Raw genomic sequence first — 25,235 nt, 5'->3', positions numbered from 1 at the left:
AGGGTTTGCAAGCTGAAAGGGCAAAAACCAATAAAACAGGGAAAGACTGTTATTAGGGCATAGGATAAATCAGGCCCTGCAAACCCCATTCTCAGCACTCCTCCCAGATTAATTGTCTTGATATAAATGGCTGCAGTTCCTGATGAGTTTAATTTTTAGATACATTGTAAGAACCAGTCTGGGGTTATGGGATCTAGTGCTGCACCATTACCCCCCAATCAAAACTGCTAAAAGTGGTGATTTCTATGACTCAGAAGTGAAGAGAGCAAGTGATAGATGGTATGTTTGCCTAAGATAATGATTCTCAAGCATGGCAAAGGCCATGTTTAGAGGAAACACTTGAAGTGGGTTTCTTTTTCCTGGAGAAATAGGCCCCATTTTACCAGTCCCTTTCTGTGCAAGGTGAAAAAAAATGAAGAGCTACACAAACTTGTATAGGAATATTATAGGTTCTTTCTACTCTGCTACCACAACCAGTCATTTAAGTGATTTGTGGGACACTCGATTCAAAGTTCAAATTTGTAAAAAAAAAAAATGCAAATTGCCCTGGCATTGTTTAATCGAATAATTTCAGTACAGAGTCCTTTAACTCATCTCAGTGCCAGCACCCACACCTATGGAAGACATTTTGAACAATCATATGTGAGGTCCCATTGCAACACTGACAACGATGGCCACTCTTACAGTTAAAGACAAACAAATGCTCTAGTACTGTAGTGTAAAAACAAGGGAAATTTTTACTTGAAAACATTGCCGAAAAATGAATATAATAGAACACAGCTCATTTGCAGTGGGTTGCCCCATGAAAGACAAGCTGCTCAGCTGTTTGCTGCTGCTTTTCTTATAAAGGGTGCTGCTTGTCCATTAAACTGAAGCTCCTCAGCAGTCCTACATGGTTGACTGGTGAAGGGGTGTCCTTTGACATAAAAGCTGCAGCAAGCAGCTGAAGTACACAAGGGGTGTTCATCAGTACCTGGGAGAATGTCTGTTTACCAGAGCGCCCCAAGGAAAAACAAGGACCAACGGTCATAAACTCTTACAAGACCATTTTAGGCTGGACATAAGAAAAATGTTCTTTACTGTCTGAGCCCCCAAGACCTGGAATAGACCCCCTCTAGAGGTGGTGCAGGCACCTACTCTGGACTCATTCAAGAAACATTTGGATGCTTATCTTGCTGGGATCCTGTGACCCTAGCTGACTTCCTGCCCCTGGAGTAGGGGGCTGGACTTGATGATCTTCGAGGTCCCTTCCAGCCCTAGCATCTATGAAATCTGTGAGGTTGTCCTGCATTACTGTTTGCTGTCTCTTAGTATACCCCTGACTAACTCAACCCCTCATCTTTACTAGCAAGGGGGTGGGTAAGTAATCTACCTCTGCAAAGTACCCATGTTGTACGGTACTCTCTCCTACATCGTGTGCTAATGTTAGCACCCTTCCTCTTCCCCTCCTGTTTTTTTCTGTTTCTTTTACCTTTTTTGTCTTCCCAGTGGGGTCTCCCATTTTATCTATGGATCTCATTATCATAGCATTTGAGCTTCTGATTGAGGAGCTCTACTACTATTTTCCTATCAGTAACAATTGTAATCAATAATCCTAGCTACATCTCTGTTTATGACATAGCACAGCAGATAACTCTCCAAGGTTGGCACTTTTAGGACACTTTTCGGTCATAAGAATCTTTGCAGGGGGGGTGGTGTCATGATTCTAGTTAATGTTATCTTGAGTTGCGTAGCTGAAGGACAACTGGATTTGTATCGCATCCGGTTTGATGTCCCACTGCAGCGGTAACACCGTAAAACAGTCTCTCTTCACTTCTCTAAGGGCTTGCCTGTTGTGGGGCTGCTGCTGCTGCTATCGCTAGTAGAGACATAGCTTAACCCATCAAAAGGATTTTTTCTGCTGCCACAGTTGCATCACCTTCCCCAGTGACTTTAGTTAAACTGACAGAATCCATTAACAGTTGGGGGTACAACTAGTTTGGTGTGGGAATCTAGTCATGCCCCTGGCTGTGTATCTGTAGTATAGTGCAGACAAGACTCCTAGGGTTTGATCTGGACACAGAGGTCCCTCAACTCCTGCTGAAACCCGTGGAGTTGAGGATTTTGTAAATTTGCTCACAGCCAGGTAGTAGGACCCTCATACACACTGGGACTTATTCCTTTGAGGCCAGCAGGCCGACACCTATGGTAGTTGCTGAGCTCTTCCTAGACAAGAGACATCATATTGGTGGGTTACCACTCCATATGTAACCGCGCTTAAAGGAACGAGTTTGTCGCAGAGTAGAGCTGTATTCAGTGGAAAGGAGGAGGGGCAGGACTATGAGTGCAGCACAGAGGAAAGCACAAAACCTTTTTGTTTTCAACAGCACAAGAGGAAACCAAAAGAAAGCGTTCCAAATGAACAACTTCTACGGGCTTAGCAAAGCTGTGCTCAGCCTTGCCAAGCCTGAAATCTAAAATAAGCGTTCTCTTGTTTACGTACTTCGGGAATGAATAGGGGTGAAGTACGTAATTATTCAGAAATCTTCCCCCAAGGAATCTGAAGCTCTTTAATCATTTGCATTTGGTTTAAAGTCAGCCACCACTATTGTATACAAGGTTGCATCTGCCAGGCCTGAGACATACTCCAGCCAAGACCTCCGACAGGGTCTATGGAATTGAAATTTCTATTGAAAAAATGCACAATAGACAAGTTTTATGCCTATGCAACTGACCTTTATAAAGCCCTGTTGACTCATTTGAGGTCAAAATGTGTGAAACTCAGAAGTTAAGTTCTGTGCAGGTGGTCTCAAGCTCAACTGTAGGTGCAAAGGTATGGCCAGCCACTGTGTAACCACGAGTGGCATTCACCTAACAAAGGTTCCTCTTTGTAAAATATCCTTTATACTAGGCCAAGTATTATTGCTACCAGCAAGTAAAGATAGCCTAAAGTGTGAGCAAATTCATGTTGCACCCTTTTTGCACTCCCAGAAGCTCTACACGAGTCGCTGTGTCTTTGAGAGCTCGTAATATGTTAATACGTGCAAAATGATGTGTGTGGGGACAAATAATTCAAACTGTACTTACAAGTTGATGGGCTCTGCATTAGCTGTTACTACTCAGGACAGGTTTTTAGCATTGCTATAGATTGTTCTCTGAAAACATCAGCTTTGTGTTCAGTCAAACAGGCACCTAGAACGTTAGGAATGATTAAGAAGGGAATTGAAAACAAGACAGGAAATGTCATTATGTCACTGTATAAATCAGTGATACCTCCACACCTTATATTGCATGCAGTCCTGTCCTCCCATATCCAAAAAGATATAGTGGAAGTAGGAAAAGTACAGAGAAGAGCAAGATGGATGAGGCTTTCGTACAACGAGAGACTAAATAGGCTAGGACTTTTCAGCTTAGAGAAAAGACTTCTCAGGTGGATATGGCAGAGGTCTATAAAATAATGAATGCCATAGAGTAGAGAAAGTAAATGGGGAGTTGCTAACTAGCAATGCTCATAATACTACAAGGGGACGTACCATGACATTCTTAGGGAGCAGGTTTGAAGAAAAACAAAAGAGGTACAAAGGAGGGTTTGATAAACTCACACAGGATAAATCCATCAGCGGGTATTAAACATAACCATAGGGCTGTCATCTCCAAATTAGCACTTTTGGGGCCTCTACATACTGGGAGCTGTAACGGAAGAGAAGCAGGAGATACTAGTCTTGATAGGCCATGCATAAATGTCCGTCTCCATTCCCCCCCTTCCCCGTTTCCTTTTAGCAGCCAATCGGTGTCATTGAGAGACACCTAATACTGGGCTAGATGTTGTCTAATACCATGTGACATCTCTTACATTTCTATGCACTGCCAGTGGCACAGGACAGAACTTTATAATGGAGCAATTCCTACTGCATATAACTACATTAACTTTCATAGATTCATAGACTGTAAGGCCAGAAGGGACCTCAGAAGATCATCAGGTACAGCCCCCTGCACCAAGCAGGAATGTCATGAGAAGTATTTACTTTGTTACTGAGTGAGGAAAAAGTCCGGCTCAATATTATACTATCTGGGTTCAAGGAATTCCTGATTCTTTAGAAGGACATTTACAGTGGAACTGAGGAATTTTTTTTTCCTCCTCTGATAAAAATATTTTGATTTTTGTAGGAGGCAAAATACACAAGAAAATGTCCACAACCAAGCGGAACAAACCAAAAAAAAAAATAAATCTGAAAAATCTTGAATGATCTGTAGGAACACATACACCTGCCATGACAACAGGCATTTAATCAAAAAACGAGTTTTCCACAGGGTGGGGAAGAACATTGATCAACAGCTTTCAAGCAGTCACATTATATAGCAACCAGTGGGTGATGCTGGGTAATTGTTACATCAGGGGGACTGGCTCAATTGTGCCACTATTTTCAAACTATTTCATTTTTATTCTGGGAAAAGCTTACACTTTGTCAACACCAATCACTGAAAGAAAACACATTTCCCAAGATATATATTTTGTTATAATATCTGGATTTTGTCCGTACTTGTTTGTGTGGGTGAGACATTGAGGAGTGCAGCATGTCTAGAATTGTGTATCAGTCTATTTAGTGTCTAAAACTGCTCTATCCCCCAGTGGTTACGCTTACCTATCCCTCTCTTAACACTTTCCTTGGCGTTAAAAGGATTTACACATATAATAAGTTACTGTACTCCATTAACAGTGTGCTTATTGACAGAGGAGTTCATTATGCACACAGACTAATCATGCAGCATGTTCTGGCTCCATTTTCAATTGATTGACAAGAGAAGTTGAGAAATAGAAATAGCAGAAAGAAATGAAGAACCTGGCTGGAACAGAGGAAATGAGAGATGGGAGAAGGTAAAACCTGACAGGAATGGAAATGCATGGGAAGAGGGTTGCAAAGGATACAAATGTATACACTTCAGTTGGGCACTGTAAAAAGCAAAATAAGAGGTGGTGGTAGAAGAAGAAAGATTAGACATGATTGAGACAGACACCGTCTCCAGCTGAGGAAATAGGTATGTTCATGGGGTAGGGACTGAACTGAAACACATAAAACCAACTTCACATTACAGGAAAGGAAGTTTGCTTATTTCCTTCAGCTTGAAATCATGTGTTAAAAATAATGTCTCAAGGGCAACCCAAGACATTGTCACGATCCCTATTCCCCTTGCTCCAGGCCTATCCATTTTAACAGCAGAATGAGTAGAAACATTGATGGATGGTGGGTCATTCTGGTGTTGAACTGATCCAGTTTCCACAGGTCAGATCCCTCCAGGAAGGACGATCTAATATAGATTTGTGTATCCATTTTTGACCGAACGAACAAGGAGGAGTCATTGTCTGGCCTATGCAAAAAAGTTAATATAAACCCAGTCCTATTCTGCGTTCTGCCACACATTTCCTGGGTGAACCTGGAAGTATCATTTAGGACTGTTTTTTTCAGTAAGTGCCCTCTAATTTTGAATTCCTTCTCTGCTGATACTTAGCACAATGTAAGATACTCACCACTTCTAACCATCAGCCCCATCATGTTTCTGATAGGTTGCCCAAGAATTAGATCATTTAGGGGCCATGTGTGAAAATGCAGCTTTTAACCTCTCTGAGCCTCAGTTTTCCTATATGTAAAAGATGATCAATTAATACTTGTCTATCCCAAAGCATGTTGCAGAACAAAGTAGATAAATAGTGACTTGAGAACTTCTCAAACTAGGAAATATCAGATCAGTATTAAAACAGTTAATATATTTGTTTAAAATTAAAATGTAAATAAGGTATGAGTTTGATCTGGTATTCAAAGACTTGTCAAATGTTCAGATTTGCTCTAATATCTTAAAGTTGGATCAACCATATAATGAATAGTTTGGTTTGCAAACTTAGCAATACTTGTCTAAGTTGTTTCCCATAGAAATGCTCTGTTCTTCTGTTTCTTATTGGCAGAACTGTGCTGTTTTGCAGCATGGCATCTCAAAAGACAAAAGGTTTTTACTTAACTAAATCACACTGTGTTCTTAATAAATAATGAGATTTTTGTGGGGGCTTCCCACACACATTTCTAAAAATAGTGCATTGGAAACTAGCCTCATAGGTTAAGACAGAAAGCCCAGGATATATTGCATATTTAAGAAAAGGTCCAGTTGCAAAGTGAACCCTGTAAAAAGTTGTGAGGACAAATACTGCAGCAAAGCTGGAAGGAATCCAGGAGCACAAAGCAAGCCAAAAAGACAGAAAAGAGAGACTAAATGAGGAAGTGAATTCAATAAACATGGCAAGAGAAAATAAGACATAGGACAGGATAGCTGATAGGAAAACTAAAGAGCCAGCAAAATAAAAACACAGATTTGTGGAAGGATGTACAAAGTCAAGGAGACAGATCTGGGATTAGAAAACCAGTTTAAAAATGAAATAAATATCTAGCTTGTTGAAGCACTGGCTAGATGAAAGTCTTGGTGAGTGAGTCAGCAGCTCTTCCCTTTCAGGCTGTAAGTCTGAATTCCCCATAGGTTGATACTAACCAAAAACTATCATATGTTGGTTGCTCAGTGACTGATTTGAAATGAATTTTTAGTCCCATTCCAGTTCCTAATCAGTGTTTGTTACACAGGAGCCATCTTCACAATGGATGCTATGTTAACAAACTTTTTGGCAATCTCACCAGAGTGGACAAGGGCTCAGTTATAGATTTCATAGACGTTTAGGGTCAGAACAGACCTTAGTAGATCCGACCCCCCAGTTTCATGGAAACTGACTGCTTTCACTTACCCTTGCTACCTACGCAAGGCGTGTTAGAGTAAACATGCTTGGAGTTTGGGCATCATCACGGACAGCGCATCTGTGAATACACTTAATCTCAATAGTCACAGTTTATGCTCTGGCATAGCCACACCCACGTGCATCAAGTTATGAAGCTCAGCTTTAAAAAGACATAAATTATTTATTATGACACATTGACTTTGTGCTAGCATCAAAAAATTGGAGGGCAACCTGAGGTTCATCTGGTCCAGAGGCATCAAACTCACCCACCCCCGGGGTTGGATCCAGATTGCAGGGTGCCTTGCAGGCCCAATCTGGATCCACTTCTTGCACTGGGATGAGTGGTGGCAATGGTGACATGGTGATTAACACAGCCGTTGCTTACCCCCACACTGCTGAACTGTATTAACCAAAGAGAGCTCCAGACTGCAGATTTTGGTGGCATACCCCACCCCTGAATCCTTGGCCCTTCCAGGAGCTCCATGGGCTGGATGAAACAGTGCTGCAGGCAACATCTGGCCCATGGGCCTTATTTTTAACACTTCTGATCTAGTCCAATCAGCTTCAGAAATACAAGGCTTGCTATTTAGAAATCATCTGAGATTGCCTACCAAGTCTTTTTTGGAAACCTCATTGGGAGGTGATAACTTTCCTCAGTGGTTGTTCCATTGTTCTGCTCTTTTTATGGTTAGGAAATCCCTTCACTTTCCTCCAAGATTTGATCCAAATCTGCTTTACTGAAGTTTAAACTGTTCACCCTGTTTCCTGTGGCATGGGCATAGTTCTCTAACTTCTTTGTGTCAGCCTTTCAAATATTTGAAAATTAGTACTATTATCATGATTATTAATCTCCTTTTTTTTAGAATTAGACACGCCTAGTTCTCCCAAATTTTCATTGTAATGCTTGGATTCTAAACCCTTTATCATCTTCATCCTTGTTACAGTGCAGTGCCCAGGAATGGATACAGGACTCCATCTGAGGCTCACCCAGTGCCAAGTGGAGTGGTATTATCCTCCCATGTCTTGCATACGTGATACAATAATTGCTGAATTCTCTAAAAGTAATGAGAATAATGGCACAACTAGCAAGATGGAGCTGAAATCTAAGTCCTGCCCTTCTTTTAGCCCTCTGGTGTGTTGTTGAGAAACCACTGAGGGATGAGAAGATGCTAACTAGTCACATTTTTGTTTTTCTGTAATTTCAGTGTAAATTCAACTTGAATTCAGTCTGTCTATGAAGGCCAATATTTTTCAGAGTGGCTATTTTTTTTAGTGCGTCAAGCTGGGTGCCCAGAACTGGAGATGCCCATCATCAGGTGTCTTAGGCTAAAGGACATTCAGGTCAGAATAAATGGTAAAGAATTTAAGCAGTAATCAGCTTATCTCCATATGGACCTTATGTGACCAACTGGAACCAGACCAAGAAACATTTATGGGTCAGCTGAGATATGAGGTAGCTGAGCCTGTAATGTTAGTTGTCTCCTCTGAGGTAATGATGGATGCGCTTCTTTTGAGTTCTCCTTGGGCAAAAGCATCATCAAGGTGCCACCCACCAGGAATTTAAAAGCAGTCTAGGATGATCTAAGAAACATGAGGCAGAGGTTACTTATTGCTCTGAGAAGTACAATGTGTTTATTACGAGCAGATGGCACCTAGAGGTGCCTGTCAGGTCAGTTTATCTCAGATTAGCATGGTCCCTCACAAAACTGATGAACTGCCATAAAAATATCAAAGCTTTCTCCGCACTCATCATTGCCCATATTTAATCACAACATATTCCTGCTGAAGGCACTGTTAGGCACAGGCACTATTATGCTTTTACAAGAAGCTGGTCCTGCTTCAGTTTTAAGCCATGCTGATACCCAAGTGCTATGCGGGACCTCCAACATACAAAACAATCTCATTATATAAAGCCCTGCTTATAACAGCACTCTGCTTTTAACACTCCTAATAGCAGGAGCTTTTTTTTTTTTCCATTTCCGTGATGCAACAAATTGACTAACCCAATTATAGTGCACATCCTGTGTTCCTAAATTTGTCCTGGTCCCCTGGGGTCTTATTATAATGAGATTGTACTGTGTATTACTGGAAGCAAAGGTTATCCCAGTAGTGAAGGTTCAACCAGTTAACAAAACAAAAAGGACAGGAAGGTAGATCCTGTAGCCCAGGGGTTGTCAACCAGGGGTATGCATACCTGCGGGGGTACTTAAGAAGGCCCTAGGGGTATGTGTGGGTGGGAGGGGATGGAGCACCGCCATGCACCATCCCCTGCTACTGCGCAGGTGCCACCTGCCTGGCCAGACACGGGGGGCAGGGGAAGCTCGTATGTGGCAGCTGCCGCCGCTCTGTGTCCAGCCGCATGTCACCCCCTGTTCCCCCACCTCCGACTCTGGCTGCATGCCACCCCCTCCCCCACTCCATGTCTGGCTGCCAGGGGTACACTGATCCAAAAAGGTTGAAAACCCCTGCCGTAGCAAGATCCTGTAGCAAGATGTAAATTGTTAACAGATCTGTTGGAAAAGAAACAAAAATAAAAGGAAACGTGATCTTGGGTGGCATGAGACATCACCTGAAAAGATGCCATATTAGTATTATTATTGACAGGATGAGTCAGTGGTTAGGGTGCTGGTCAGTCCTGGAGAGAGAGACTACAGGAGTCATGTAATCAGAGACTCTTCAGATATCGACAATGAAACATCTCACGAACCATCTACCGTGTCCCAAATATTGCAGATCCCTCTCTACTATCATCCATCTGCTGCAAAAGCAGCAGTATTTGATCTCAGTCCTAGCACAGCTATCTAAACAGGCCCTGCAATACAGCAGAGTGGATAATATCTCAGGATATTTTGAGCTACCAATAAAAAAAAAAAAAACAAGAATGAGTTGGGGACCATTCCCAATGGCTGTTCCCAGTGGAATAGGACCCCTTCCCCTTTTTTTGGCTTTTCTATCCCAAGAACAATGTGTCCTCAACTACAGTGTTGGCTGCAGAAGTCTGCCTCAAGTAATTTTCCATTTATTATATGTTGTGCTTGCCAGTGTTAACCTCATTTCCTAAAAAGCCTCTTGCGGCAGCCTTCCGATATTCTGAGGCTCAGCTCAGCTTTGGGAACAGGCATTGTCCAAGGACTACCCTGATGTTGTGGACAGCTGCATGGAGGGGGCTCATCCTTGTCTTCCACCCATGGAGACGCATTTTAAGTTGAATCACACTCTTGTGCAATATGCAGCATGCCAGTATAGTCTACTGGCCCAGTTGGGGCTGTACTCTATTGTGGTGTTGGGTCGTTGGAGAAACTCTGCGCTCTCTGCAATTGTTCATCTGGTTTTATAAGCATAAGGAGAATGGGTTTCAGACATTGTGAAAGTGCTGACACTCACCATTCATTGGAGCAGGTACCTTTTGACCTCTTTGTCAAAGCATGGGGAAATGATACTTTGCATTAGGCCTGGAGTGACTGATAATGGTGGGCATTCACCCAACTGTGGGGGCAGGGGAAGGAGACAAGGACGAGAGGCTCACTGGATTTGGGATTGTAAGGATGATGGAAAAGAAAAATCTTTACCTGGCAGCCAGCCCACTGGAAACTTCTCCTAAGTCAGGTGCCTTCAAAGACCTCAAATTTCTCAGAGCCATGGCAGAATCCAGAAACTGGGCAATGATGTCCACGAATGAGTATTCAGCATTACATAAAGCCACACTGTTTCGTGCATATGACCGTGTCTCTTAATGGAACGAAGTGTAGTGCACTCAGCTTTTGTCTGTTGAGATACGTTCCAGACACTACTCTGAACACAGATGAAAGATCCGCTGACCTGTGACACCTCTGCATGTTCTTTTGCTGTGCTCATGTAACACTGCCATCAAGATAGGTCTCCTAGCAGGATTGAAAATTTACTTTTCTTCACACTAAACATACCTAATTCTCTCAACCTTTCCTTGCATGTCTTGCATATTCCAATCCCTTTAGCACTTCCTACACACAATCTTGTTTACATAACTGCTCTTCTGGCAACAGCATCACCCTTGCTGACTCATGCTGAGTCTCTGATCTACCAAAACCCCCGGATTGTTGTAGGCTACTTCCCAGCCAATTCCACCTATTGGAGTTGGGTTGTGACAGATTCTCTGTATTAAGCTTGATCCAAACTTGCCTACGTGATTGCCCCTCAACAGGGAGGCACTTCTCTACCTATTTTAAAAATGCCAGGTAGGTTCTCAGGGAGCTCCATGTCCTCTGAGGAACTGGGAGATTGTTGATGCTTCTCTACTTTTGGTTGAGCCTGTGGCTGTTCTTAGGTATCAGCTTCAGATCCTGTAGCTACTACTGGTGGATGTTTGCTAAATGAGGAAACAGGGCAGTGAATGGGACTGAAGCCATGCTGCTACAAAGTCAATGAGGTAGCGTATCTTGAAATCATATATTTGGACCCATTTTTCCTGGTAGTTTGGCCCAGATCCCTCAGAATCTGAGAGTCTTGGTGATGGGCATTTTTTCAGATCATAGCCGTGGCACCTATGGATTTGTGGTAAGATGTTAGTCCTGCAGGGGAACAGTGGATTAGAAAGGGGGACATTCTTGGGACAAGCAGTAGGAGACAAAATGAACAATATGAATTAAACTGGCAGCAAACAGGAGGTTCCAGGCAGGTTGCTTGTTAATTTGCCTTCATGCTTCTCACTGGATTTTGTCTAGGGAATGCTGTTACTGTACATTAATTAAGAATGTCCTATAAAAGCCAGGACTTCAACTTTATCAAGTAGAGCCAGGGTGTCTGACACCTTTCTAATACGTAACTGCACCATCAAAAGAGCCATGAAATGCACAGTTTAGTGTCCATTAAATAGCAAGAGCTTTCTGCTCTCTGCTCTGACTGTTGTACTGAACTGAGGTAGGGAAGATGGAACTGCTCTGATAAATATATACCATAGCTACCCAGTGGGTTCATCTACACAAGACCCTATACTGTGTTGTAGCACAGTGTACTGTGCAGTAAGCATGCACATCTACATGCATGCACGTCTTACTGTGCAGTAAAACTTCACTACTTGTGAGTACATTTGCTATCTGAAAATACAAGTAGTAAACTTACTGGGGAGTAGTTACTGCCCAGCAATGCATGTGTAGATGCCAAATGGGAGAAAATTTGTTCCTGGTCAGCCCTGCAACTAGGTGGCCAGCCTCAGTCTAGCCCCAGGGCTGGGAGCCCCTCTTGCCCCAGGGCTGGGCAACATCTATGGCAGACCCAGCCCAAGTCCCTTAAAGGCCTGCAGGCATTTTGAGCTCTGGGTCACATGTGTAGGGAGCCTGGGGTGACTGCTGGCCACTGCTGCCCCTGTATAGGCTGCAGGACAGTTGCCTGCACCCCAGCGCTACTCTGTGGCACCACAGTGCTATGTGGTTGCCAGGGCCATGCTATCTAGGCCTGCAGGGTGCTCCAGGCTCCTGCGAGGCCTGTCAGCACCTGGGCCTAGCTGCAGCCAGATCCCGGCCACTACAACCAGCTCCAGATGCCTGCACCCAACCTCCAGCAGCTTGCCTGAACCTTGCGAATGTTGAGGGGGATTGCCTCACCATGTGGCTGCTGGTCTCATGTTGGGCACTGCAGGCAGCTGCCCAGGCCTGGCAACAGCGGGACAGAGGTCCAGTGAGCCAGCATGGGAGCTCTGATGGCGTCATTGCCAGTGCCACATGCAACCTCTCACAGCCTCAACTAGTCACAGAAGGAGACTGACTTCCAGCAGCCTGTTCTGCCGAGCTTCCTGCCCCCAGGCTCCTTCAGCTGCTTCCGGAGCCCTGGCTACTGCCTGTCCTACCACCTTCATTACCTTAGCCCCCATGATGAGACAAGGTCGGCCATGTCATTGCTGGCTGCCAGTAGCACCAGTTCCTCCCTGGGAGGGACCTCTGCCTGGGAACCTGCAATCCGAGTCCCTTCAACTGACAACTCCACTGGGAGTTGCATGCTGTTGCTGCCAGGCAGGACCAACCCAAACCATGGCGTACACCAGTTCCACCCACATGGTAAGTCCCGCACTGGGGGGAGGGTTCTCCCCACCTCAGCCCTGGCCCCTGCCTCTCCCCAGCCAGCTTGGCAGCTCTCCTCTGGCCCCCAGTGTTTCCCCCCTGCCACAGCATGCAGGGAGGCAGGAGATGGTGCAAAACTTTATTGAGTAGACTGTGCCCCCACAGCTAGGTGGGCATGGACTTCTCACACACCAAGAAATGTGTTGATGCCGGTGGCAGAGCCACCACAGGAGGGGGCTGGCCCCAGGGCAGCTCCCTGGGGAAGCCTCCTTTGGGGAGGGCAGAGGTATGAGCAGCTCCAGGTTCCAGTTATCTGGAAGTCCCGCAGCCCCCAAGCCTGGGCACTATGGGCTTGGGAGAAGACAGGCTGGCCTGCAGGAGAAGAAAGGGGGTGGGGGGAGTGGGGTCTGGAGCTGCAGCAGCAGATGCTACCAGAAGCCTGGCTTGGTCTGGCCAAGGAATGGGGCAGAGGGGGCAGGCTGACCATGGCCAGCACCTGTGGGGATGGGGGCCTTGGCCAGGGCCACATGGACCCAGGCCTGCCTAGTCAACTTACCATAGTCACCCTGCACACCGTGCACACCTGACCCCTGATCTGAGACTGGGCAGCACACAGCCCCTGGTACAGAGCATCTTATCTGAGAAATGTTACAAACTTTCACAAATAGCTTCTTTCTCCTGGCTTTGTAGGTCCTGCAGCTGCACGCAAGGAAGAGGTCACAGTGAGCAGCCAGGATGCATTGTCAGAGTCACTGCACCCATGATCGGGGCCCTGCAGATGTGCCAGCTCCACAGGAGGACCCAGGACTGGACCCTCCACCTGGACTGGCTGGTGATGGCCTCAGAGAACCAGCTGGAAGCCTCATGGGCATGACAGGTGGAGGATGTTGCCTACCAGGACAGGTGGTGATGGAGGACATGTGGGACTAGGACAAGGAGGCACAGAACTGGGTGGACTGGGAGTTTAGGGTGCAGCTTCTGGCTCTGGAAGCACAGTGCATGGAGGCCCTGCAGCAGCAGGCTGCACTCATAGTCAGGGAAGTGGAGGCCATGGAGCAGGACTTCCAGGTGCTCTACGCTACCCTGGCCCTGGCAGTTGCCTTCATGCTGCCTGCTGCCCTTCCCCCAAAAGTAGCCCCTCCTGGCCCCTGGCAACCCACCACTGGCCAGAAGCCGGCCCCCCTCGTGGGCCTGGGTGGAGATCCAGGGCCACCTCCACTGGCCAGGAGCCTCTGCCTTGCCCTCCCAGCCCATGGGTCCCCCACCACCCAGCCTGGGTCCAACTGTACCACTCACCCCAGCTCCATGTGGGTGTGGAGCAGAGCAAGAGCTGCCTGCAGTGGGTCCAGGAACAGTAACTGGCCCTGCTGGCTCTTGCCGCCAAAGGAGGACCTGCCCATACCAGGAGACCAGCGGCCACTGTGAAACAGCCAGAGGCTGGGGTGCTGGCTGCCTGTCTTTGGGCTCTTCTCCCTAAGGATCCCCAAACTATAGTCCCCCACCTTAGGAGGCCACACACACAAAACTGTATGTAGCTTCCATGGGAAAGAAGGTGTTTTATTGGTGTGTGGCAGAGGGGCTCTGTTGTTGGGGAGGGATGGGGAAAAGGCACTGTTGCTGTAAGGGGGAGAGAGCGGGGCTCTGTTTGTGAGGGCAGTAAAGTGTTTTTCTGAGACCTGTCTGCAGTGAGTGTGGTGCTGGGGTGGGCAGTGCATTGGGGGTCTGTGGGCAGCTGTCCAGGTGGGCTACAGTGGGGATTGCAGGAGCAGGTGGTCATCCAGCACCTCTTGCACCTGGTTTCCTGGCCCCTTCTGGCAGGTATGTGACTTGCCTAGGACCTCAGCAGAGTGGGGGGTGGGGGGTCACCGCTGTCACTGCCACTATAGCTGGTGCTCTTGCTGCCAGGCATACTCCACCCATGGTGCCTCCTCCTCCCAAGCCATGGGAAACAGCTCCCCACAGGCCTCGCAGATGTTATGAAGCACACAGGCTGCAATGATGACCTGGGGGATGTTGGCTTTGGTGAACTTGAGGTGGGCAGTGAGGATATGCCATCATCCCTTGAGGCAGCTGAAAAAGCACTCCACTAGGCCACAGGTCTAGCCCAGGCACCTCCTGGAGTGGGCCTGGTGGGGGTCCAGTGAAAAACCCTCCAGCTGTGGTAGGGGTGGTTGCCATAGAGCTGGTAGGTAGTGGGAATGTGGGATCCCATCCAGGGCCCTGACGCACTGGGGAAATCCCAGAGCACAGAACCCTGCCACCACCTCCAGGGGATCATGCACCTGGGGCATGGTATGCCCCACCATGTCCTGGAAGGTGGTGTACACCTCCAGGACAGCCTCCCTGGTGGTGGCCTTGCTCATGCCAAAGAGGTGGCTGATGTAGTGGAGGCTGGCAGGTGTGGCCAGCTTCAGCACAGCAATGGCCAGATGGCTGTGGGCAGGGTAGGTCTGCCGCATAGTTGTGTCCTGCCACTCCAAGTGTGGGCAGAGCTGCTCCAGGAGGTTCAGGAAGGTGGCCCAGGTCATATGTAATGCCTCCAGATACTGCTCGTTGTCCCAGGTCTGCTGGACGAAATGCAGCCACCATTCCTGGCTGGCTGAGCGGGCCCACAGGCAGTGGGGCTAGAGGCCCAGAAGGGCCTGGACGTCTTTGGTGGTGGTGTCCAGGAGTGCGTTGTCAGTGCCCCTGCTGGGGTCCAGCCAGCAGGATGGGGTCCAAGTGGCAGCCGCATAGTAACGGAGGGCCTGGGATGGCACGGCAGGGCCAGGCAGGCAGTTGCTGCAAATATGGGAGCTGGCAGGGCCCAGACTCCTGTGGACTAGATGGCAGTCACTGCAGTGGGCTAGCAGGGCCAGCATGGTGGCCAGCAGGAGCCTGGGGTGCTGCACATCATTGCCAGGGACAGGGCCTGGAGCAGCCACGGTGCAGGGAGGCAGAGGTTGCAGTGAGAGAGCTGTAACATGCTGCCCCCATGCTGTGCATGCTGCTGCTGGCCAGAAACACAGCTGGCCAGGGAGCAGAGCATGGGGCTGCATTTTCAAGACGGTATCTGGCCACAGGCAGCTACGACTGTGGCCTCTAGCTCCCCGATGGCAACAGGGGCTGTTGCAGGGGCCCAGGAAGCAGGAGCAGTTTACTGCCATTAGCAGCGAATCTACACCCTCTTCCCTGCATGCCTAGATACCAGCCTGAGAGTGTTTATTGGCGAGTAATTTACTCGTGAGTAAACTGCTCCTGCATCAAATGCACATGTAGACACACCCAGTGAAAGCTGAAATTGCTGTTTTTTGGAAAACGCCGAGTCAGAACTGGTTTGAATCAGCATGCAGCACTGCTGAGATGAACGGGACTACTCCAATTTATGTATGCTGGACATCTGGCCAGCCTTTCAGTTTCATTTACCTACCTGGATTCTGCTAGAGGTGGACAAGCTGCTCTTTCGGGATTCTGGAAGCAGATATAACCAAAAATAACAAGCCTTTTTTTCATTTTGCCTTTGAGTTGGGAATCATAAGGAGGTTCAGGAACAGCTAGCTGCATGAAAGGAAAGGTGGATATGGGAACTGATCAGGAAGTGCAAGAGAATGAAACAGCAGAGGGAAGGACTTTAATCCAAAACCCTTCAGCTGTGTGACCATTACTTAATTCAAAAGAACAAACTACCACCCCTTACGAATGCTAGGCATTTATTTGAATATATATTTATTTGAGTATTTGTATTAAAAGGTCTTTGTTTAGGATTGTTCTGAGTCAGCCTACCTCTGAGGGGATACATACAAAGGCAACCTCAGGCTCAAGGTCTCCCCTTGTTATCTCCTGGATCTCCCATTTAATTCTGGGAGTTTCTCCCTTTGGGCATCTCAGTAATACTGGAAACTGTTGCAAAGAAATTAAGAAATCACTTAGAAATTTACAACTCTTTATCTCTGTCCTTGATTTTTAAAATTTAAAATCAGGAATTCAAATTTCTGCAAAACAAAACAAAACCAAACCAAAACATCTAATTGATTTTGTCCCAAGGGAAAACAAACCCTTTTTGATATGAAAAGCTAGTGATTGGATAGACCCACCCAGAATCTTTAAAATACAGTTTAATCTGTACCTTTTAAAGCATTGGGCAGAAACCACATCCAAGGATATGAGGAGTCCTAAAAGACAATCTTCTTCCCTCTCACTCCATTCTCAGATCATACACTAGCAAATGGAATCAGAGAGATGAAATCTGATTTCCCTCCCCACACACTTCCTCCATTTTTCTTTCAGGCACACTTTCCAGATGCATTCTGGGTAAGATAGAAAACCACAGAACTCCCCAGATTGCCCCTCCCTTCTTGCCCATTTCTAGGGCCCTAGCGGTTACTTTTCCAGTCTGGTCTGATATTCTCTTTCCATATGCTCTGATCCTGAGACTTGAGGATGGGAGGTGATAACTTCATCCTCCATGCACATGGACAGCTTCTGGGTCTGAATTTGACCACCATTTACCTTATCATTCAAGGCAGAAAAGAAATTCTAACATTTAAAGAATTCTATCATTCTAACTTTTTCATTGAAAAGCCTTTTCTTCTGTCTTGGATAATGGTGTCATTTTAGTTCAACATTTTCCATGTTATTTAGCAAATTGCTGAGCATGTCTACATGTACATTAAGGTGCCTTTTCTAATGCATGTTAAATTTAGTACCTCCAATGTGAGGTACTAAAGAAATGTGCATTAGGCTACCTTACTGCACAGTAATGAATTCACATGGTTTTTAAGTGATGCCTATTTTACTGTGCATTGGTGTAATCCCACTTTTTTTACATGATGCTTTAATGCACATAAAATAGGCTACTGTGCATTAAAGTGTACATGTAGACATGCCCATTGTCTTGTTGACTCTCCCTTGGTTTTTTTTACATTTTTCCTTTTTTGGTTTTATTTTTTTTCCTTTTCCCTTTCCTTTCCCCTTTTTAACGTCACCCTCCTTTTCCAGTGGCAAAATGGGGGAGGGAGGGGGAAGGGAGGGAAAGGGTAATGGCAAAGTGGGGTGCAGAAAGGAAATTGTTAAAACATTTGCTTAAAAGTAAGATTTTAAAAAATGAAATTGAGCTTTTGCTGCATGAATTCTGTAGAATGAAAATGACCTTGAAAGTCTGATTTCCCTCTGCCCCATCACCCACGTTCCACCATTCTACTACTTAAAATGAATGTTCAGTGATGAAGAGATGAAGAATCCTGTATCTTCAGGAAAATGTTAGACAGAAAACATACATTGAAATTTGACCAGGACACATTAGGATCAATCCTCTGCTCTTCTGAGGTCATTTCAAGCTCTTTAATGATCATAAATGGTCAAACCTCAGCTTCTGCAGCAGCACAGCTTTGCATCAGCTTTCAACTGGAAAATATTCTTATGATGCTAGGGTCTGGCAAAGCATTTGAGCCCATGGTTAACTCTAAGTGTGCTGTACCACTGACGTTCTGCACATAATTTGGTTCTTTGCTGAACTAGGTCATCCCATGGACAAGTCAAAACTGCACCACCAATACCACTTTCTGCAGCCCTTGATGTTGTTTGAAGTATCCATCCAGGAAGAGGGGGAGAGAGACCTATAGACAAGCTTAGCAAGGTGTGACATCCCCCCAAGGGCAGACTTGGGTCTTGGGAAGTACCTCTAAGGGTATAGGCAGACATTCAGACTGTAGAGGAGGTGGGGATTAAGGTGAAGAACCTGTCTGGTTGCCCCCTCTTAATCTGTAGTAAGAAAAAACTAATTTGTGACAACATAGCCTTATTTCATATACAGGTAATGTGACCTAGTTTAGCTTTCACTTACCGTGGGTTAAAAATGGGCAGATGGTTATGTCATGTTAGCTCTTCTGCTAGCAGTCCCTGAACCTCACTATGATTTGATATTTTGTCTCTGGCCTAGAAGAAAGTTCAAGGTATGAGTGTTCTGCCTACGTGGGGCAGAATGTAAAACTAGAGAGCAGCTGCCTTGGCACCTTCTTTCAGTAACAGATGCATATTATTCTTTACTGAGCTAGTCCCTATGTCCTTATTCTGGGGCCTCTGGTTGTACTAATCCCCCAATAAAGAGACCCTAGGGTCACATAACAATATTCCAGGAGTATAATCTACAATGAGAGAGCTCCAAATGGCACAAAGTCTTTTATCATGAAATTCCTAGTCTGCCTCTACATGTTACACACCCAAATATAATGGATATGTTCCTTTTACACATCAATACTCCTAAATTCTAACCAGCCTCCAAACTCAAGGGTTACAGACAGAAGTGACAATTTTTGGCTGACCTGGCCACAGAAAGCAGTCTATAGCTGTGATCAAACACAAGTGCATAACAGCAGACCACTTCAAAAATGGCCAATCGGGCAAAAATCGGAACTCTCATTGCATGAAGGTTCAGATGAAGACGTTTCAAAACATAGTGTCTTCTGTAACTTGTGTCTGTGCTGCCTCCCAGCCTGTCACTGTTTTCAGAATGGGTGGGGGAAAGGAAATGGAGGGAGTTCAGTCTTGGCCCACTGCAAGGTGGGGAGGATGTGTTGGAGTCCCCCCACTCCTGAGGTGGGAAGGGTGCAATTCACCCACCCCACTCTCTAGTGCCAGCTGGGGAACTACTAGAACAAACTTCCTCTGCTCCTTTTCCCTCCTCCCATTCTGAATACAGGGGTAGGCTGGCAGGGAGAAGGGGCCATTGCTAGGGTAAGTCTGCTCCAGGCCACAGCCAGCAGCTAGATTCCCCTTCTGGAACCAACAGTGAACTTCTTTTTGGTCTCAGGGATCATTGTAAATCAGAATGCTTCCTGCAAAGCCTTCTCAGTTATAGCAGGAAGCAGCACTTCTGTCTGCACCCAGGGTGCATCTAATACCTCTGTGCTGTGCCCAAGAGCACTGCTGTGAAGCTGCCTTACCCACTCAGTCCCACTTTGCATGGAAAGCATGCCAGAAATGAGGCCATATAAATGCTTGAGAATCACCCTAAGTGAATGGCATTAAGCACACCAAAGGCAGGGAGCCTAAGAGTGGTTCTGGGGACTAGGGCTATGCAAAATGGCACTGTTCCATTTTGATTTGCATTTTGAGGTTTCAATGGAATAGCATTTCATTTCAAATTTTGTTTCAAAACTGTTGTTCCGTTCTGTTCCGTTGAAACAGTGACACTCTTTTGACGTTTCATCAGATAGCACCGGGGAGGGAAACTCTGCTCAGCGGGGCTCCGTTCCTCTCTCCAGCCCAGTGGTAGCACTGAGCAGGGGAACTCAGCTCAACTGGGCTGAGTTGCTTTCCCCAGCCTGATCATAGTGCTGGGGAGGGGAACTCAGCTCAGCTGGGCTCCATTCCTTTCCCCATCCTGATGGTAGCACTGGGGAGGGTAACTCAACTCAGCTAAGCTGAGTTGCCTTCCCCAGCCCAATCATAGCACTGGGGAGGGTAACTCAGCTCAGCTGGCCTCAGTTCCCTTCCCCGGCCAGATCATAGAGCTGGGGAGGGGAACTCAGCTCTGCTGGCCTGAATTGCCTTCCCCAGCCCAATCGTAGTGCTGGGGAAGGGAACTGAGCGATGGGGCTCAGTTGTCTTCCCCAGCGTGATCACAGTGCTGGGGAGGGGAACTGAGCCTGGGCTCAGTTCCCTTCCCCTGTGCTGTGATTGGCTTTCTGCATCCCTCCTGTGGGAGGTTGGGAGAGCCAGGGATGTACTCCCCACATGCCTGAGCCACATGGGGCTGTGGAGCTGCTGGGAGTGCAGCCCTGGTTTTCCCGTCTCCCCCCACCTGGCTGCTTCAAAATGCGAAAAGTTTTTAAATGTTTTGACTAGCCTTGTTTTGTTTCAAGGCTGTTTTGAAGTCCTTTGTTTCATTTCAATTTTGCTGTGTCAAGCTCAAAATGAGTCGAAGCAGTGTCGAAATGAAACAGCCAGTGAAATTTTGCACAGCCCTACTGGGCACATGCCCAGGCTACTCTGTGTTATCTTCCTTGCCTTGGTTTTGGGAGATATCATATATGGAGCAAGTGGGTGCAGTATGCCAGCTTTTGGATGGAAGGTGGAGATATTGTGAACATGCCCTTACAGTCTTCCATCTCTAAATGACTTGAGGCACTTAAAATCATTGAGGTGGAAAGGATCTCAGTGGCCACTGTGTCCATTTTAGCTGAAACCCTGCACATTTTGAATAGAAATGTATAAATGTTACAAAGCCCACACTCTGAATAGTGCACTTGCAGTGTGATAGCAGCTAAAGAATTTTAGTCCATTTTGTTTTATAGTCTTTCAGGCAATGAAATAAAGAATGACTGGTGTATTCCAGTATTCTTTAGTGACTAAGGAATTTGTTAGTAATCCCCTGAGCAGCAAGCTGTATCAAGCAGTTGAGTCTTGAATTTATCCCATTTTTGAGTTGCAAATTTCATTTTCAAAATGTCGATTTGTTGATGTGGTTCTTTGTAAAACTCTGTGAAATCTGTGGATGAACTGCACAGTAAATAGAGTAAGCGTTATCCCCAAGCCTTCCATTTTCTGTTCTGTCTCTTCAATTTGTACACCCTGGTTCTCTCAGTGGCACTACGTTTAGGACAAAATTCTAGGCAATTGGCAAAAACAACAAGGGAGCTGCATTTTGTGGTGATTTTTGTAAGAGCTGTATTTGATCTCTAAAGATCTTTTACTAGTACAAATATAGCATCTGGCACACATTTCATGATTTTTCAAGACAAAAAGCATTAAAAGTTTGTTTATATATGCCAGCACGCTAAGGCTGGGTGATGCACTGGATTTTGGGTCCTCTAGGTGACAGTAGCCCTGGGAGTCCCTCAGCTGGACTACTGATTGAGGGGACCCATGGAGAGGTGTGTCCTTCACCCTCATCACCCAGGAATCAGCTCTGAACCTGATGAACACATTATTCTTTATTATACACAATTAATTTATATACAGGAAAGAATAAAGGAATATAATAATAATGGTTAATAACGAAAGTAAGTCTTGAATAAATTCACAAATGGAACATCAGGTAGATAATTCCAGCACACTGGGTGGTCCCACTTGTGTTAAACTATCTAAATAACTGAATTCCTTGTTTCAACCCTTTAAAACTGTGCCCCCCCATAACCCAATTGATTTCCTTCTGGTCTCAATCTACTTCCCATAACAGTAAATGGCAACACAGCTATAACTATGATCCACCACTAGATGGTGGAGGCGAGGCTTCTGCTGCTCTGGGGAAAATGGGCTCCTTTAATCCTTCCTGGCAATACAGTGAAACAAGCTCTGATCAGCTGATGCAGGCAATAGACTCCCTTTTGTTTCCTTCTGGAAATACACCTTCTACAAACACTAGTGATTAGGTGTCCCTTCACATAACACAAACTATCATGGGTATCTCGGCCTACTCTCTCTTGGGGCTGTCTCCCCCTCCCAGCACACCCGTGTGTAGACAGGGGTTTCCCTCTGCAGGTCTCTGACCCTGCAGCTTCTCTCAGCTCCAGCACGCCTACCAGCTTTGCTTACCAGCCCATCCCCATTCTTTCTCTGGAACCTGTATCCCTGGTTCCACAGTGGGAAGCAGCTTCTCATGGCTCTCCCCTGTCCTGATGCCTACTCCCTGGGCAAGTTTTAGTTCAGCCTCCCCTGGCTGGGGGTTGAATCTCTGCCCCCTCTCTCCAGGGCTGGAATTGGCTCCTCCCCAGCTTTTCTTCTTTTCCTTCCTTATGCTTTTTATGGCTCAGTAGCAGCCAGTCATAGCCCTTGGTTTGCAATGAGGGCTTTGGTCACAATTCAAATACTCCAATAAAAAGCATGCACTGTGCACAGTATACCCTCCTATCTGGTAAAGCTATTGTACCCTCTGCAAACTTTTTGCTGCCCTTTTCTTGCAGAGTTCTTAAGCACAGCTCACCCACTCAACTTGCAGCCAGGTGAGTTCTGCAGCTGTTACATATATGGTATTATACAGCACTTGTTTTCCATGAGGGTCCCATGGCTCTCCTCACAAGATTAGGGTGTGAGAATATGGTTCATGGTTAAATTCTAATTGCAATTTACATTCCCTAAATTTCTGGTCACTACAGTGTTTAGTACAGTACTTAAGTTTTAAATAGCAGTGCTGTACACTATTAAATTATTTGGTTTTACTCAGATGTGGTTGCTGGTCAGATACAGATGGAAAGATTACACCATATTCATATACATATAACAACTACATTAAGCAAGTTCTTGCAAAGTCCAAAACTTGTATGTTTGGAAATGGCAGAATTAAATCTGCCTTTGGAATTGTGATTTGACCTTCTTGCATTACAATACAATATATAGTTATGCAAGCACCTACCATTTCCTGTACGTCACTCAAAATAATGATTTTATTTTTATCTTGTTCCAGAATGAGATTCCCACTGGAAAGCCAAAATATTTTAGTTTTTATAGGCTCCTGTATGACTGAGAGCATGATTCATACTGGTATGTTTCTATCATTTCTATATATATATGATGGTGAAGAGGTGTTGTGTAGAATATAAGGCCTGCTTCTTACATTGGAAAAGTTTTATGAATGAAAAAGTTTGTTGTAACTTAGTCCAAAGATTAGAGCATAAACCTGGGAGTAGAAAAGCTGGATTCTAATTGCAGTTCTTCTCAATTATTTATGTTACATTCATGCCTAGGAGATATTATCAAGGATCAGAAGCACATTGCACTAGGCATTTTACAAATGTGGGAAAAGATCAACCCCTGCCCTAGAGGCATAACAGATGGATGAAACAAGAGAAAGGTGGAGGGCCAGTGGGAGAAGTGACAATAAAATGATCATGTTTTATAGTATAAAGGTATTTTGTGATAGTCGGTCCTTCCATTTCTTTTCTATTTGACCTTGGGAGCATCCATTATATTTTTGTCTCAGTTTCTCCATCTGTAAAATGCGGATAATTCTTTTCTGACTTCACAAGGCAATCCCAGTCCATTTGTATTTTATTGCTCCCAGGAGCCACATTTACACATGTACCTGGGACAGCAGCACATTGGGCTGGGTCAGAGTAGCCCTGACTGGCAGGGGGTCTGGGAAGTCAGCCTGGCAGCTCAGGGCTGCTCTAACCCAGATCAATGTGCTGTGGAGGGTCTGGCTGGGGCATGAGGGAGCTCAAGTGTGGGTTTAGCTACCAGACAGCCCCTGCACTGAAGCACCCTCATGCCCCAGCCAGCCAGGGCAGCAATCTACATGTGCTGCTGTACAGCAAAAAACTCCAAAGCAGGATACTACTTGTATTTACAAGTACTACCTTGCTGCAGAGTTAACTAGTTTACTCCAGTCTAATAGGTCTGCATGTGTAGATAAGCAACATGTACTGTGGAGTTAATTAGTCTACTCTGCACTAAACAGCTCATGTAGATGTGCCCAGTGGGAAACTATGACTGCCTGAGCTGATTGGGAAGTTTTTTGCCACTTGGCTTTGTATTTGAAAATGCTGATTTGTTATAACCAAACCTCTTCATAGGAATGCATCACCTTTTAAAGAAAACCTTCATCACAAAGGTTTGCAGGTTCAAAATGGAATTACAGGGTCCCAGTATTAGGGCATATACTGTACCTTGTAGCCTAGGTTCAATTCCCTATTCTCCTTGTCTTAGAAAATTGTCTATTCCAGGGAGGTTCTCTCTATGGCTACATTATATAAATAGAAAGTTTTGGTTTAATCCTGATGTGGAACAGGAATATTTTTTTTCAGCTCTAGCTATTGGATAGATGCTAATATGTTGCATGTGTGTAATGATATTTATTTAAAGCTAGTCAGATAATAGTCATTTAGAAGGATAAAGGCTTCTGGGGTCCATCTATCTCTAAATGAAGTCAGTGAGTGACTCTTTATTGATATTAATCTGAGGTGGATAAAAACCTTAATGAAAGAAATATTTATCAGAGTAACTAGCAGGTAGATTGCTGAGAACTATATTTACCTCTGTTTCTGCTGCAATTATTGCCTTTGGTTATTCTGAAATGTTCTCAGTTTATCTGGATATTTTAAATAGGATACAGAGGTTGTTAATATATTTTAATTTTAGATACTTCAGGAGGTCCAGCTGAATTCAATTTCTCTAAATGCTCTTGCCCTATTTTAATAATTTGGGCTCATGAACAATAACACACAACTGTGCTGTAAAACAAAATGGATTTACCCTTAGACTGGTTGAAAAAGCCTTAAAAGGTTTCCAGGTGTCTTTTTTTTCCCCAATGTACATGGGTGAAAATCACTTGGAGACTCTTTATATCTGTAGTTTGAGCAGAAAAGGGTTAGCTCTAAAACTAGGGTCTACTACAAGGGTGACCAAACTTCCTACCACTTCTAGCTTCAAACTAAATTCTTGGCATGAGCAGGAGCAGCAGGACACAAAGCTCTTGATACAAGGGGAGATCTAGGGGGTGCAGTGGCACAGTTCCTCCTCTGCCCCACTTTGATTCC

This window comes from Gavialis gangeticus, unplaced genomic scaffold (assembly GCF_001723915.1).
Source record: "Gavialis gangeticus isolate Ggan-Ray unplaced genomic scaffold, GavGan_comp1, whole genome shotgun sequence".
In the NCBI taxonomy this organism is placed as follows: Eukaryota; Metazoa; Chordata; order Crocodylia; family Gavialidae; genus Gavialis; species Gavialis gangeticus.
Note: the sequence above shows the minus strand (reverse complement) of the source record.